At 42.7% G+C, this 17,795-nt stretch overlaps 1 protein-coding gene across 4 annotated transcripts in view; it reads right to left on the bottom strand.

The window, feature by feature from the left end:
* Positions 1 to 13,442, bottom strand: part of capt (adenylyl cyclase-associated protein 1) — a 223,655-nt gene extending 210,213 nt beyond the window's left edge. The window contains exon 1 of one of the 4 annotated variants that reach the window (XM_068360889.1): positions 13,392 to 13,442. The gene's annotated coding sequence lies outside the window, so the exon portion shown is untranslated. The other 3 variants (XM_068360890.1, XM_068360891.1, XM_068360892.1) reach the window with 3 other exon arrangements.
* Between the last annotated feature and the right edge of the window lie 4,353 nt (positions 13,443 to 17,795).

Here is a 17,795-nt window from a genome sequence, read left to right as displayed (position 1 = left end):
GAGGGTCCATTCCGTGGGAATGACCTGATTCCTTCTGCTTAGGCGATCCGCTGAAACATTCATATCGCCCTGGATGAACCTCGTGACCAGAGTGAGGTTTAGACCTCTTGACCAAATGAGGAGGTCCCTTGCGATCTCGTAAAGGCTCCTCGAATGGGTCCCTCCTTGCTTGGAGATGTAAGCCAAGGCTGTGGTGTTGTCTGAATTCACCTCCACCACTTTGCCTAGCAGGAGGGACTTGAAGTTCAACAGGGCTAGATGAACTGCTAGCAGTTCCTTGCAGTTGATGTGGAGTAATCTTTGTTCCTCGTTCCATACTCCCGAGCATTCCCGTCCGTCCAAGGTCGCACCCCAGCCCGAGTCCGATGCATCTGAGAAGAGATGAAGATTGGGGGTCTGGATGGCCAATGATAGACCCTCCTTGAGAAGGAGATTGTGCTTCCACCACAGGAGAGTGGTCTTCATCTCTTGGTTGATAGGGATAGAGACAGCTTCTAGAGTCGAGTCCTTGTCCCAATGAGCTGCAAGATGGAATTGAAGAGGGCGGAGGTGGAGTCTTCCTAGCTCGACAAACAGGGCCAGTGATGAGAGGGTCCCTGTGAGACTCATCCACTGTCTCACTGAGCAATTGCTCCTCTTCAGCATGCTCATGATGCACTCTAGGGCTTGGCTTATCCTGGGGGCCGATGGAAAAGCCCGAAAATCCTGACTCCGAATCTCCATTCCCAGGTACACAATGGATTGGGAGGGAATGAGTTGAGATTTCTCTATATTGACTAATAGACCTAGGTCTCTGATTAAGTCTAAAGTCCAATTGAGGTTCTCCAGACAACGACGACTCGTGGAGGCTCTCAACAGCCAGTCGTCTAGGTAGAGGGAGGCTCTGATGTTCGACAAGTGTAGGAATTTCGCTACATTCCTCATCAGATGAGTAAAGACCATAGGAGCTGTGCTTAGGCCAAAACACAGGGCTTGGAACTGATAGACAACCTTTCCGAAAACGAATCTCAGGAAAGGTTGGGAGTCTGGATGAATGGGAACGTGAAAGTATGCATCTTTCAAGTCCAACGAGACCATCCAGTCCTCCTGTCTGACCGCTGCTAAGACCGACTTGGTCGTCTCCATCGTGAACGTCTGCTTGGTGACATACTCGTGGAGAGAGCTGACGTCCAGCACCGGTCTCCAACCTCCTGTCTTCTTGGCCACAAGAAAGAGACGGTTGTAGAAGCCCGGGGATTGATGGTCCCGGACTATAACCACTGCCTTCTTCTGCACAAGTAGCGACACCTCCTGTTGCAATGCTAGCCTCTTGTCCTCTTCTTTGTAGTTGGGAGAGAGGTTGATGGGCGATGTGGTCAGAGGTGGTTTGAGGCAGAATGGAATCCTGTAACCGTTCCTCAGCCAACTGACAGACTGTGCGTCTGCACCTCTCTTCTCCCAGGCTCGCCAGAAGATCTTGAGTCTGGCTCCTACTGTTGTCTGGAGAAACGGAGAGTCAGTTCTTTCCCTTAGATGTCCTGGATCCTTTCCTAGACTTGCTCCTGTGAGAGTCTGGACGGGAGCTTCCTCGGCTGGGGGCTCTACCACGAAAGGGCGGTATGAACCTCGTAGCCGGGGTATCAGCCACTGGGGAGCGATAAGTCTTGGGGACTGAGGTGGCAACCTTAGACTTACGAGCCGATGAGGCTACAAGATCGTGCGTGTCCTTTTGTATCAGGGCAGCAGACAAGTCCTTAACTAGCTCTTCGGGAAAGAGGAACTTCGAGAGCGGAGCAAAAAGGAGTTGTGACCGTTGGCAAGGTGTAATGCTGGCGGAAAGGAAGGTACACAGTTGTTCCCTTTTCTTCAACACCCCTGATACAAACAACGACGCTAGCTCGCCCGATCCATCTCTGATGGCCTTATCCATGCAGGACATTAATAGCATGGCAGAATCTTTGTCCGCAGGAGAGGTTTTCTTGCTGAGGGCCCCCAGGCACCAGTCGAGAAAGTTGAACATTTCAAATGCTCTGAACATCCCTTTCAGTAAGTGATCCAGGTCTGAGAAGGTCCAACAAACCTTCGAGCGTCTCATAGCAGTTCTCCGAGGCGAGTCCACCAGACTTGAGAAGTCAGCCTGGGCAGAGGCAGGTACTCCCAAGCCTGGTGCTTCCCCTGTGGCATACCAAACGCTCGCTTTCGAAGTGAGCTTCGTTGGAGGGAACATGAAGGAAGTCTTGCCAAGGTGTTGTTTAGACTGCAGCCACTCCCCTAAGATCCTTAAAGCCCTCTTGGAGGATCTAGCTAGGACAAGCTTAGTATAGGAGGACTTAGCTTGTTGTACGCCCAGCGAAAACTCAGATGGTGGAGAGCGGGGAATAGCAGAGACAAAGTGGTCTGGGTAAATCTCCCTGAGTAGAGCCAAGACCTTACGAAAATCAATAGACTGTGGAGAAAGCTTGGATTCGTCCACGTCTGATGAGGGATCAAGGTGTGCCTCCTCATCATCCGACACCTCATCACCAGAGTGTAGCGAAGAGATCGGACAAGAATGCTGAACCGCAGAGTCAGAACGGGTAGGAACAATAACAGTGGTTTCCTCTTCCAGTAACTGTTGAGGGAAAACCTGAGGCTCAGACTGCAAAGGCTGAACAACAGACGAAGCAGAAGGAAGGCGCATGGGTGAAGGAGGTTGACTCCTAGCAAGAGAGGTTGAACCCAAGGATTGCGCTTGCTGAGCGGAGGACGGAGGCGGAGTAGCCCGTTCCTGTTCCTGTGAGATGAGCGGAGCATGATGAGGTTGAGGCTGCGCAGAACAAGGTAAAGTTCTCGCAAGCTGAGGCTCCTGAGGCGCAAGTCCATGGTGTAGAGGAGCTTGCCTTGAGGAGGGTTGAGCTCGCTGCAGCGATGGCTGAGCAGACTGACTCATGGAAGGGAGAGGTTGTTGTATCCCAACCGAGAGTTGCACCACTGGTGGAGCAGCAAGGGGAGGCGGAGGAAGAGTGGAATAATCCTCCTGATCCCAAAGTAAAGGTTGCCTTAAAGAAGGCTGAGGCTGAACACCACTGGGAACAGCGAACTCCGAAAGTGGTTCAACATCGTACGCCTGGCAGATGGTGCTGCGACCAGGCGGAGCGAGCGCAGGCGGGGCGAGCACAGGCGGAGCGAGAACAGGCGGAGGGAGTGTAGGCGGAGGCGGAGGTGCAACACTCTCAGCCCGACACTCACGCATCAAGTCCGAAAGCTGTGCTTGCATGGACTGAAGCAGGGTCCACTTGGGATCGGCAGAAACGATAGCAGACTGAGGTAAAGCCTTAACAGTCGAGCTCTGTTGTGGCAGAACCTTACTCCTCTTGGGCGGAGTACAGTCGACAGAAGACTGAGGCGAGTCAGAGCTGAGCCAATGACTGCAACCTGGCTGAGCACTCGCGGACTGGACTCTACGTTTAAGCGGTCTCGAGACCTGAGACCAACGTTTCTTCCCTGACAGTTGATCAGCGGTCGAGAATAAGACGGGCTCAATCGTCTGCAGGTGGGAGTGACGGTCTTTGGAAGACACGCCCGCAACCACCGAGGATAGTTCTGTGCGCCTAACAAGGCCTGCCGAACCCTTAAGCCCTTCGACATTGCTTCTCCCCTGGGCATGGGAGCTTGCAAGAGGTCCCGGACTGGGAGGACGACTGGCTCGCACAGAAAAATCCTCACGCACCACACTGGCACCACTAGCACTTGGCACTGCACCGACACTAGCACTCGTCACAGCACTGGCACTAACTCCACCCACTGCACTCTTGACCTTCAGTTCTTTAACTTCGGCCATCAGAGACTTATGGTCACTTACCACTGATTCTACTTTATCGCCTAAAGCCTGAATAGCACGCAAAACAACTGACATATCAGGCGGAGGGCACACAGTAGGTTCGGGGGTAGCCACTACAGGGGTAGGAAAAGGTAGGGGATCATGAGGTGAGGAAAACATAGAAGAGTGAGAAGAACTCCTCCTAACTCTACCTCTCTCTAACTTAGTTGAATATTTTAAAAGACGGACAAATTCCAATTCCGAAAGTCCGGCGCATTCCTCACATCGATTTTCTAACTGACAGGGCCTGTCCCTACAGTCAGAACAAGCGGTGTGAGGATCTACCGAGGCCTTCGGAATACGCCTATTGCAAGACCTACATCGTCTATGGGAGGGGGCTTGCGAAATGTCAGACATCTTGTAATCCAAAGAGTTAGCCAAAGGGGGATCCAAAAACAAGCAAAAATCGTTAACCGTTATATCAGTACTATATAAAAGCTATCTAGCTAATATAAGAAGGATTCCAGTAAAGCGACAGCCGTTAATCTGAGAGAATACTTCACCAAATATCCGTGAATAAACTCGAAGACCATAAGCGTATCCCAGAACGTCTAGCCGGAAGCACGACAGAGGAATAATTGAGGAGGTGTCAACAACAAGTAATTGAGTACCTGGCCACAGGTGGCGCTGGTAAGTACACCCCCTTCTAGTATTGTGATAGCTGGCGTATCCCTCCATAGAATTCTGTCGGGCAACGGAGTTGACAGCTACATGATTATCGGGTAAGTTTAATATTGAAAACAGAAATTTCATATATAAACAATAAAAAAGACTTAGGCTATGTCAGCCTGTTCAACATAAAAACATTTGCAGCAAGTTTGAACTTTTGAAGTTCCACTGATTCAACTACCCGATCATTAAGATCATTCCACAACTTGATCACAGCTGGAATAAAACTTCTAGAATACTGTGTAGTATTGAACCTCATGATGGAGAAGGCCTGACTATTAAAATTAACTGCATGCCTAGTATTACAAACAGGATGGAACTGTCCAGGAAGATCTGAATGTAAAGGATGGTCAGAATTATATAAAATCTTATGCAGCATGCATAATGAACTAATTGAACTATGGTGCCAGAAATTAATAGCTAGATCAGGAATAAGAAATTTAGTAGACCGTAAGTTCCTGTCCTACAAATTAAGATAAAAATCAGCAGCAGAAGACCAGACATAACAATGCTGAAAACAAGGTAGAATGAAAGAATCAAAACACTTCTTCAGAATAGATTAATCACAAAAAATCTTAAGAGACTTTCTTAATAAGCCAATTTTTTGGACAACTGAAGAAGACACAGACCTAATGTGTTTCTCAAAAAGGTTGCCTTTTCCTTTGGACAGTGAGTGATAGAGCTATTTGGTTCAAGTAAAGGAGAAACTGTTGCATCTACACCAAAGAGTGCAGATTTAAGGGTACTGTAGTCCACCAATTATGCTTCTGGATTGTACCAGAAAGGGTTCTTTTATGGTTAAATTGTATTCCTTTTCAGTTGAAGCATAAACACTATGAGCAAAAGCTCTAAGCTAAGTATAGTTATTTCGGGTCAAATTTGATCTGTTACCCTTCCAAAGATGACAGGTCTCCTGTTTCTCCAAATAAGCACATCTACAATCATCACTGAACCACGGTTTATCCTTCACTTGGTACCTTAGCACATGACAAGGGATACACCTATCAATTCTCAAACAAAGGGACAACAGGATCTAAACTACTATACATTGTAACCAATTCAAGCCTAAAAGATCAAACAAAATCCCATTCCATTCTGCTTGAAATTTCATATAAATCTTACACGAGTATGAAACATCAAGGACAGGCTGCTCAGTCTTCAATACTAATGAAATCAAGTCAAGATCAGATGTCCCAACAGGAGAAACAACCTTACTTGTTATAACGCCAAGGGAGTTGGTGTGTATGAGGTCCAAGCAGTTACCAGACCTGTGAGTAGCTTCACTTATGATTTGCTCACAGCCTGATTCAGGTATCTCTTAAGCCATGGCGATCGGTAGGAGAAACAGAATTTAACCACTCCATATGGTGAGCATTGAAATTCCCAAAAAAGACAGAAAGACCTTTCTACCATCATCTTGTATCTTAGCCATAAAGTTAAGATGACAATCAAAGATAGAATCATCCATGTCTGGATTCCGGTAGATCAAACACAAATAGAAGTACTTATGCCTGCCACAAACTTTTATTGCCTGAATCTCATGACATCCACATTCATAGCAGGACTTATGAGAATCAGGGTACTCAGTCCTAATATAGACCGCCATTACCCTGGCCCTAGGGATGGCATCATGTTTCAACATTATTGGCTTCTTAAAACCAGTTATAAGGAGCTCTGACGAGTGCCTCATATTAGAAACCCAAGTTTCCAAGCACAAAAGAATATCATACTGTCTGGAAACAACTGTAAGGTCTTGAATATTTGCACGAAGATCACGAATATTGCAATACAGTAGACGGACGACATTGACGAAATCTAGGATGTACTGGGGTGGTTCTCTTAGTACTTCAACCAGGAACATCAGCAAATCTGGGTACCATTCAACGTGGGACTATTTTGGACCCACCAGGGTTATTCTGAGATTTGGCTTGTCAACACTGTTTATTACCATTCGATATAGGAAGAACAGCAGAAAATCATAGACAGACATTATTCCACGGATGTGGGAAGGCAACCTCTAAAATCACCGATGGACTGGAAACAACTAAGCAGAAGACCAGTTGTTTCTTGTTGAGCTGTGTGACAAACATTTCCATCAACAGCAAGAAGCCCTTCTGCTACTTGAGGATGAAGAGACCATTCTGCTTCTACAATGTACCCCTAGCAATTTAGCGTGTCAGCTAGCACGTTTGTCGTAGCAGGAATGAACCTTCCTGGCAGCACTAATGCACTATTGTATTCCCAAGCATGTGCCTGCTTTGCCAACTTGCAGAAGTCATGTGAAACAGTACTGCCTTGCTTATTGATGTAGGCCACTCTTCAAGGCAATTAGGACACTGTTGGAAAGCTTGCAATGCTAGAAGCACTGCATGCATTTCCAACAGGTTGATGTCCAGTTGCTTTTTTTCTTTGGACCAGCAACCTGAGATGGTCTGGTTCCTCAGGCGTAAGCCGCCATTCTCCCTTGGACGCACCTGTGAACAGCAGCATCTCCGGAAGAGGCCACTCAAGTGGAGTTTCCTTGATGAGGTTCTCAGAATTTAGCCACACCCTGTTAAACCAGAACAAGGCAGTAAGGGGGATAGCTGATTGCTGACCATTGATCTTCTTGGCATAACTGAAGTTATCGCTGGTGGAGAAGCACGTGAGGAACAAGCTCCTCCAAGGATGGGAGATCTCCAAGATGTCTTTGCCACAATTGAATAAGAAAATAAATTTTCAGGAGTAAAGTATGTGCTAACTCCAGGAGTCTACTCATGAAGTTGTCCAATGGAAAGACTCTCACTGTTGCCGTGTCTATTGGCATACCCAGGTAATCCATCCTCTGCTTTGGCATGAGACTGTACTTTTCCCAATAAACCGTGATACCCAGATTGTGGCCAAAGTAGAAGTCTATCTCAACTTTGAAGCAATTGACTCTGGAGGAGGACAAAATCAACCAGTTATCCAGGTATTTACGGAGACGAATGCCGTTAACAATTGCATAAGCCAAATTGAGCGTAAAAAATCTGGTGAGAACTTGGAGAGCTGTAGCCAGTTCAAGGCCCAGGACTTTGAACTAGTACGCTACAGCCACGAGAAAGAAGTGAAGGTACTTTCTGTAAGATCAGTGGATGAGGGTCGGATAGTACATGTCTTTCAGATCTACAGAAAGCATGAAGTCATTCTTCCTGACGGAGAATTGTACGATATTTACCATCTCATCTATAAAGGGAGTCTGTTGGCCAAACACATTCAAGTGGGAAAGGTCAATATCCTAAACAACTTCTAGCATTCTCTTCTCCAACATCTTCATCTCTGCCTGGAGGGCATGCTTTACTGGAAATCAGATGGTATGAGTTGAAGATCACTGATGTTAGAATTAGGGAAGGATGACATTTGATGAAGGGAAGACAGTATCTATCCATAAGGCATCCCACAGCCCAGCTTTTGGCTCCATGGTACTGTCACTTAGCACGGCCATATGACAGGTCTTCCACCACTCATGGCAGCTGTACAAGGGGACAGCCGATCTCAGGGTCCCGTTCCTCCCTTCCTACCTCTAACCTACCAAGACTGGACAGGATGAAAATGAAAGGGCAGAGCATTGTTCAAACCTTTTCAAAGGTTCAAAGGGACGGCAATGCAGATCTAAGCCCTGGACTTGAGTGAAGTAGGTATTGATACTCTGGTGGCTATCTTTGAAATGCCGAGGGAAGCTTGGCTTATCTTCCTCCAATTTTCCACTGTTGAATCAACATCTTGTAATGGGAACAGGACAGTATTCTCAAAAATCTATGTAGTCCTTATTTGAGGGGCTCTGACCTACCTGCTTTACGAAGCTGAAAGTTACCTCATCTCTCCTCTTCAGGACCGAATTCCCAAGCTGGCTTGCAAATTGATGAGCCAGGAAGGAGACAGCCTTGGCACCCAAGAGGATCAATATAAACTACAGTACTACCGTATTTCTTGTGATTTGCCAAGTCCTGGGAGGTAATGAAGTAGGCTACAGCTCCCAACTAGTGGTCTATCCACAAAGTTGCTTGAAGGGTTGCATGAAAGTATGCTAGCTTCCATGGCAGGAGGCTGAGTCACTGAGAATATAGTTCCCTCCATCTTGAGTCTATCCACAGATGTCCCCAGTGTTAGTGTTGTTGGTGCTGTCTTGATCGGAAGAGTCTGCATTATCTGGAATATAAAATAATCGCTGTAAAGAGAGTAAAGAGGCACAATTTTGATATCGCTAAGTAAATTTCTCGGATCAGACATGAGAATTTACACTATCCAGAGCCCTTCGAGCAAGCTTCGACCAAGGACGCTGAAGTGCGAGCCTCAATCCTTGAAGGGCACCTGAGTGTTCATCAATAGCTGTCATACTGCCCTTAATCAGAGATAAGGTTAACTCTCAAATCAGAGTCAACACCTTCACAAACATATACTCCTCGGGATTCTGTCTCCACACGCGAATGTTCAGTCGAGTTCCAATTAGTCAATGGAGTCCAACAGTCCTCCTCCCTCACAAGAGTTGGTATCGGCGTGTTCCATAGAAGGATCCGACTGATTTGAATACTCTTGTTCCAGAACATGAAACGGGATGGTAGGTCAACAAAGCAGGGACGACAGCCAAGACAGGCTTCTCTGAGGCTGGGATTGTGCCCTTTGTTTTCATATCCGTCTTGAGTGATGAAGCACCAGAGGCTTGTAACGCTGAAAGACAAACAAAAGAATGCAGTAAGGAGTTGAACAGCATATGGGTGCATCCCCGGACAGCCTATCGATGAATGTTGAGAAACCTCTCAAATGTTTCCTCGCTGTATCCTAATGGCACTTGTACAAGTCATCAAAACGATCAAGTGGAGTACCTCACTTCAATCTATCACTCTGATGCGTCACAAAATCCCTATCACGATGTGCTGGAAGATCTCGCATTGTATGGAGGTCCTTGGAAGATGATTGCTCTATTTGCATTGAAAAAACTATTAAAGCCAAACGATCTCGTTGAGTAGTTACATCTTGGTGCATTAGAAGATCACAATCGCTAGACAAATAGCGAGAAGTCCCATTAGTCGGAACTCAGTCCCACGTTGCTCTGGAACTTGGTGTCCTGTCAGATGACTAAACGATCACAAGCTGACTGGTCTCGCAGTGATCATGCGGCCTGAGACTTACAGTGGTGTGAGAAGGCCTGAATCGTAGAGAACAGCAACATGAAGGTCTGACCAACACCAAACTAGCATGTGAAGGCCTTGCACACAGAGACCATGCGCGGGAAGGTGATCGTGCACGGAGGTAACTGTGGGAGAGGAGCTGATCATGAGCTTGGCTTTAGGTGACAAAGTAATCTTTTACCATTGTCCATCCTGTTTGCATAAGTCGTCTGAAGTATCCTGATCCCTCTGCTGGGGTGTCATCCTAGGTGAGGTCATATCTGTCAAACTGTCTGATGAAGGCTTAGATCAAGGGCATCAGCATGTCCTAACTGACAACGAGTGTACTCATTCCCTTATTGGGTCGAATAGTGGTAGCAGGAGTGTAAGCACCTGTACCACCTCACCCTTTCACACATGCATGAAGGCAGGTTTGGCAAGGCCTCCGAGGCTTTGTACACTTAAGTTTCCTATTCTTCATCTTCGATGCAGGTGGTGCAGCACCCTATGGCTAAGCAGCATTAGGTAAGGTCAAAGATATGGGGCTGGGAGGGGAAGGAAGACACATAGCCTATGCTTCTCTCCTTTGCCAGAAGTCAGAGAGATATCCTGGACAGCAGAGATGAAACTATAGAAGAAGAATGAGGATCTTCACCTAAAGCAAACAAGGACTTGTCGATGGTCGTCTCGTCTCGTGCTCCTTCTGCAGGTGGAACAGCAGAAAAGAAAGGCATACCAGAATTCCTGGGATCCTAGCATCTACTAACACCTTCAGTAGCTTCTCTACAGATACAGTAGATTGCCATCGATGCCAAAGGAGTGCCAAAAATTCCTCAAGTTAAAATCCCAGCAAACGTCATCATTGGTCATCACAATGACGAGCAGACTTCAATGAGGAGGCAGGGGGTAGCAACTTTACAAGAGGATGATGATGCTCTTACCTCTCTTGAAGCATGCCCCGAAGGCAGCTCGTGATCATCTCTTTTCTTTGGGTTTTCTCTGGAGGACCCAACAAGAGAAATCCAAAGAAGGTCCAGTAGTTTGAGTACTGGAGGGTAAGACGAATGAGCTAAAGAGCCTCATCAGGATCTTAGGATCAACAATAGTACAGTAATTGCAGCCATGACTACCATTTTTTTTTCTCCTTGGGCGTGAAAAACCGAAACCGCGATTAACGAGGTCTGACTGTATATAAATTAAAAAAGCAAAGATTAATGGCAGTCCCAAAAAGACGTAGAGGAAGAGCAGTGACAACCACTCTACATCCGATCCAAAAGTAAAGTGAGCTCAATCACAGGTGTGTGAGTGGGAGGGGTAGCAAGTTACCCACCCTACACCCCCAGCTAACTAGCAGGATGGGTAGTTAACCCTCGCTAAATTTTAATGGATTGTCCTTTCAGCTTTGCCGAAAGTAATACCCCTATTAAATAGCGTTGGTTATATTCCACTTATGGAACAACTGTCCTTTTTTCTACAAAACCTCTACACAAGAATACCATTTAACCTAAGCTTCCCCACCTAACCTAAAAGCTGTGTCCTTACCTCCTTAACTAACGTGGAGCTAACATCCCACCACAATCTCCCTTACAAGGCCTTATTCTTAGTCGGCTGTCATCATACATATGGGGGAATGCTATCATACAGATGCCCCAAAAACAATATCAACATTATAACCACCGACTATGGCTATGGAGTTCAAATTAGTGGGTCTGTAGCATTCTATTTGATTACATCTAAAAGTTTCCATTCTTGAAATTAATGATAGTCAGAATGACTATAGTCTGGAATGTGAGAGCCTTTGTATATCAGCAGCCAGTTCCTCCAGCGAGCATAAAATATTGACCAACTAACCTAAACTTCCCCCCTAACCTAACCTACAAGCCGTGTCCTTACTACTTACCTAAAGGGGGGGGGGGGGTCTGACGCCACCCTGTGAGCCTCCCTTACACTGCCCTATTCTTAGGGGCCGCCACCATACACACAGGGGGTCGCTATCATATATACACCCTAAAATAAATATAAAGATTATCACCCCCGACAATGGCTATGGGGTTCAAAATAGTGGGTCTGTAGTGTTCTATTTGATTCCATATAAAAGGTTCCATTTTTTTAATTAATGTTAGTCAGAGTGACTATACTCTGTAATGTGGGAGCCTTTGAATATCAGCGGCCAGTTCCTTCAGTGAGCATAAAATATGGATATCAACTAACCAAAACTTCCCCCCCCCTCCCCCCACCCTAACCTACAAGCCATAAGCTTACCTACTTACCTAACAGGGGAGGGGAGCTAACGCCCCCTTACGATCCCCGTTACACTGTCGTATTCATCATGCACACAGGTAGCTGCTATTATATAGACACCCCAAAATAAATATCAGAATTAAAACCCCCAACGGTACATACACTATACGATACTTTATGTACTAGCAAAACTGAAATTCGCAATGAGAAGTAGATGAGTGCTGGCTAGTTTGGTATTTTTCTCATATGTTTAATAGGGGCTGGGGCATAATAACTCATATCGGTCTATTAAAATGTGAAGTCTATCTCTCACTCTAAGTCCACTGTTTACATCTGGGAGACTGATGTCGAGTTACAGCACATGCGTTGCTTGCACTCATTTTGGCCAGCTTTTCTGTTTTTTGAATGACGTAATCATTATCTGACTTTTTTAACCAATTAGAAGCTTCCAAATATCTATGCCCAAGTTCCCAGATGTTGTTTTACAATAGCCATTTTTTTTTTCCCACCCTTCCCTTCAGTTTGCGTTAAACCACCATCACATAGACGTCTCGAAGAGGGAACTTAAGGGAACTACATTTACCTCTCAATCTATTTCGAAATCTATTGTAATTTCCTTTATGTCGGCAACTGATTATGATGGAAATATTCTCCGTTCAGTGTAAAGCTACTGTTACACATGTGAAATTAAAAAAAAAACGCGAAATAATGCTTTAAAGGTCCGATTCAGACTCAATTTCTCAGGAAGACCTGAACATTTCTACTGCAAAGCTTCTATAAAGATTGCCAATAAGAAAAATAAACACAGGGTAAGGATTTATTTGTGATTTACAGGTTATCTTGAGCTTATTTTGCTTTTCTGACCATAGTTATAGCTGCAAATCACTCTTTTATGACATTTCCCCACCCATAAATACCAGGTTTCCCACTGGGGTCTCAAAAAATTGTCTTTATGTAAGGGGGTTTAAAAACTCCTGAACGGATGGTTTGTCCCAATAATCATGGTCAGAAATGCGTAAAACACAAAATCGAGAGTAGGAGAAATATATCATTCGTGTATTTAGCTTGAAATTAAAATATCATATATTTACCGCATCTTCATTAATAACGGGTGACGCCCCCGGGACTCTCACTACGGGAGGGATACTTAAAAAGAGGTTCACATTCGAGCCTACCTTCACCAACTGCTAATCCCAAATTTCCAGAGAGCAATTCCCATGAGATATATAAAGTGTATATACCCAGTCTGCGATTGGCCCTAAAGGTGTCGTCCCATTATTACCTGAATGTTTAATGACAAGTGTCAAATGTCGTGATTGACCGCTAATCAAACCCGGCCCACCTTCTGATAACACGTTGTTATTTTCGTCCGAGAGGAGTCTTTTTCATCTTATTTATAAATCCACATATACACCGTCTGTCTCTACTATCAAATGGACTTTAGAAAATACACGATACTTCACTACTTCTCAAAATAAATACGAAATAGGCGTTATCACAAGAGTTTGTTTACTTACCACAGGTCGCTTCTAACGTAGAAGTCAACTGAGAAGCATAATGGTTGGCTAAGTGATATTGAGAAAATATTTGAATGCCTTAAAACATTTATTTTATTGATATATTTCATATAAATATAATTCAATGTGACTTTATTACAAAAAAATAATCAATATTTATTTTTCATAAATCTTCACTTTAGTTTCTTAGATGATAAGGGAAGTGCCTCAGCTGGTGATGTTTGACAATCTTTGACTCTTTGATAGCTTCTCAGGTGTATTCGTAGATGTATCCCGGTTACTTTTCTAATCAAGTATTCTTTTATTTTTTTTTTTAGATTTCATCTTAACCAGAAGCTCCCTGCATGACCATCTATCTCAATTTCATACTTATTTGTAAACGACCTTCATATTAGATTAAGTTGTCGGCATGTCTGCTATTTCCGTAACACTTGTCTCTTCCCTAGAACATGCTCGAATGTATATTTTTTTTAGTTGTGACAACAATATGTTCTTTATCCCGCACTACATAACTATTAATTATTATAAGCCCATCTATTGAAGATCCGAATGAATATATTTACAATATGTACCTTTCCGCTTTAACTAATGTGTCATATTCTTGCTTGACTGGTCCCACTACGCTGCAGAACCTACGACCTTTTCTATTCTTATACATAAGTAGATACCTTCGAAAACCCACTACTCACGGTCATCATTATCGTGAAATTTACGTATATAGTTAAAAGATAGTAACTCATACGAAACATTTATACGGTGTAGTTTATATTAATCATAAAACCTTATGCATACCGCAAATACGAATTAACTTCAGCAAATTGTACACAAGTAGGCAATTCGAAAAAAAAAAAATCCGTATTGTGTGTTCTATATCAACCCTAAAACGTTAAGCATACGAACAAAAACTCTAAACTTAGGTATGAGTAAAAAAGACATTGAACGGGATATATTCATCATCACTATTCCGCATCACAACTCTGATATTTAAATGAACGACTTGCAAGTATATTCTTATCTATGGTGGAAGTTATTCAGTTGATCTTGCTATCAGCACACAAGATTAGATATAGACTCAATAGGTGAAACTCTCTATTTTCTCAATATTACTCATAGCAGACTGTGATATTTTCAGGACTTCTTTTCCAGTTATGAAGAGACTTAAAAACGTAGAATATAATTGAAAGAGAAAACGACTGAAAATTGTAGCTTTATGTAATAAGATTAACCGCATTGAGTATACCGACATCCAAGTATGATTTCTGTTTAGAAAAAAATCTGAGCAGTTGTGTGTTTGGATTATTTTTTAGATTGCTAGGTTACTGTAGCTTTACAACCCATAATTTAGAATAGTTACTGCTGCCCATCTCCTCCCTCCATTAAGAGTCTAGCAATGAGGTTCGTTAATCCATAGTGATGAGTGGAATGATTGCTTATAACAATCTTCAAGGACTTAATTACTTCATACACATGGTAGTGAGCCATTTCTTAATCTTAAGATAATAAAAAGAACTAGTGTAATAAGTTTTGAATATTTGTTTTCTAAGTGTTTCAATACTGTAGATTTGACAATTATTAACGTGTAACATGTTGCGCAATACTTTAACTGCACAAGAAGGTATAAGATAAACATATCTTGTAGGTCCTGCAGTGCACAGGGTTTCCATTTAAAAGTTTAAAGGCCGTTCGTGAATGGCAGAGATAAGGGACAGTGACGTTGTCCTAGCAAGCAGGACAGTGTCCTATAGAGACTGACCATATATATACACATGATCAGCGCCCAAACCCCCTCCTCGCCCAAGCTAAGGCCAAGGAGGGCAAGGCAATGGCCGCTGACGACTCAGCAGATAGACCTATAGGCTCCCCAACCCCAATGAGATGTATTATCTTCGGGAATTTCTATTGCGTCGCTTTTTTTTTTCTAGGAATACGTTTGAAAATCATTGTACCTCAGCTTAACAGCAAAGACAATCTAAGTAACGTTGTACTATTTCATCATTTTATAGTTTATCTATATTCAAATGGTGGGAGGTTTGGTCATACTATGAGCACGGCTGGGGATTGAAGTTTTGGTTAGGGGAGGCTCTGCTTTGCGCAGGAGTCAAAATTACTTTAAACAAGAGTTGGGTCAGTATACCTTATACCACATTTGTAAAAATAATACAAAAGAAAGAAAAAGAGAAACGTTCCTGAAAAATAAGACTACCTTCAAACTATTTACCTCCAATTTGCTCACTCAACTTCCCATTGTCCTTTGTAGATAAACTGTTACTGGCCTTAAGTGATCTAAAGCAAAATTTTGAGGTCCAAACTGTCAGGAAGACCTGAAAGTGGAAAAGCCTTTCTTGGTAGCCTGCACAGAAAGAAAATATTTTTCAAATAGTGCAGGGTTTTCCTTATTAGCTGACAGGTAACAACGCTTCACAACAAAATTATTATTTTAACATTAAACCTTACTTCAGCCTCATACACAGTGAATGCAGAATAGATAGCTGCAGCTTGGGCAGAGGGTCGACCACAGCTTTAACACCTGAACTTCCAAAACATTCTATAACATCTTAAATTACATTACATTTAAAATGCAACAATATACGAATTAAAGCCATGCAGCTCCTTCACAATCTAAGCTCGTGATAATAACAGTATCTGTATGAATATCGAATGTTAGCCACATTTAACTCAATGCCTCACTCAAACCAGCAAACAGAATAAATCAGTCATTTGGACAAACTTTAATATTTATCCTACTCCCTCCCTATGATGTCTGTCACAAAGACGCATTTTTTTTTTCTTAGCTAAAAATAGTTATTTGGTAATTAGAATTCATCTCTCTAACAGAATATACTATTTAAACATCATACAAGGGACTTACTATATATTTTGAAGATTATAAGTGTAAATTCCAGTAAAAAAAATCGCCCCCATCCCATAGCTAGAGCGTTTGAAAAGAAATTTGTGGAATTTCCGGCAGATTTTTAAACAGCAGTTCATAAGTTCCAGGAACTTTCTCATGGCGGGATATTCCAGTCTTCTGATTAGCTGAAGCTTCTCAGCTGTGATTGGTTGTTGCCTTTGTTTATAATTTCACATACTACGTGAATAACATCGTAGCCAAAACCCAGTTAAGCATTCCTTTAAAAAATACGCATTTGTTTAGCTTACGTATTTAAACAACAATCATTGTCCATTTTATTAGGAAAATAATAATATTTCATGTTTGTTTTTATAATCATTGTAATTTTTAAATCCTAATTTGTCTCCAGTAACTATAAGTATTTTACCGCTACCCAGTTGAGTTCATTCATAAAGTACAAGGTTGCTTGACGTCACATACAACCACCAATCACAGAAAAGGAAAAATCAGCCAATGAGAGGCCATATATTTCCCGCTAAGGAAAGCATAAGGTTAGAGGGTCCCACTGATTTATGGGCTGCTGTTGGCAAATCAGTCAAATTCACACGGGATTTTTGTTTAAACGCTCTAGTTAAAAGATAAAAGTTTTTTTTTTTATTCATCCTGTTTTTTTTTATTCTATACTCATCAATGATATCTAAGATCCATTTTATTACTAGATAATTTTGAGTTTGTTTCCAATTCCATAAAATTTTGCAGTCATCATTTAACAGAATTATATGTAGGCCTACTGCTCGTATTTTACCCCTTGCCTATGCGGCGACATATTTCTGAATAATTATCATATGATTAAAGTAATAAAATACAAAATAAAGTTACGTGGTTACTTCATTATTTAAAGCTCGATATAAAAATAGCTCTCACTCAAACCAGCAAACAGAAGGAAAGACAAGCTGTAATATCAATCCTACTCCTGATGACGTCACATGGAAGTTTCTCGAACAGCAGAAACTCATAGAACCCATGTACTCTCTTTTGTCGGTAAATTCTTGTCCTCTGATTGGTTAAATCTTCCTCAGCTGTGATTGGTGGTTCCTTTCAGTCACTGTAGCTTCTCACACACACACACACACACACAGACACACACACACACACACACATCTAACATCGTAGCCAAACTCACAAGCAAAAATTTCTTCAAATATAACGTATTTATTTAACTTTAACGCTTCAATAAGATTCATTATTTATATTACTATCATTCATTATTTATATTACTATCAACTAATAATTTTTAGAGTTTATTTCCATAAAAATTGTAATTTCTATCCATAATTCATCTGCAATAAGTATAGTGTTTTTTACGCCCGGTTAAAGTCATTCATAAAAATATGATTAGGTGACGTCATGTACTACCACCAATCAGAGGTGAGAAAGAATCAGCCAATGAGACGCCAGATATTTCCCGGTAAGAAAGCACAAGGCAAGAGGGTTCCTTCGATTTATGGGCTGCTGTTGGCAAACGAGTTGAGGCATTTCATATTTTCGTTCAA

This window comes from Palaemon carinicauda, chromosome 37 (assembly GCF_036898095.1).
Source record: "Palaemon carinicauda isolate YSFRI2023 chromosome 37, ASM3689809v2, whole genome shotgun sequence".
In the NCBI taxonomy this organism is placed as follows: domain Eukaryota; kingdom Metazoa; phylum Arthropoda; class Malacostraca; order Decapoda; family Palaemonidae; genus Palaemon; species Palaemon carinicauda.
Note: the sequence above shows the minus strand (reverse complement) of the source record. Positions and strands in the feature narration are given on the sequence as shown.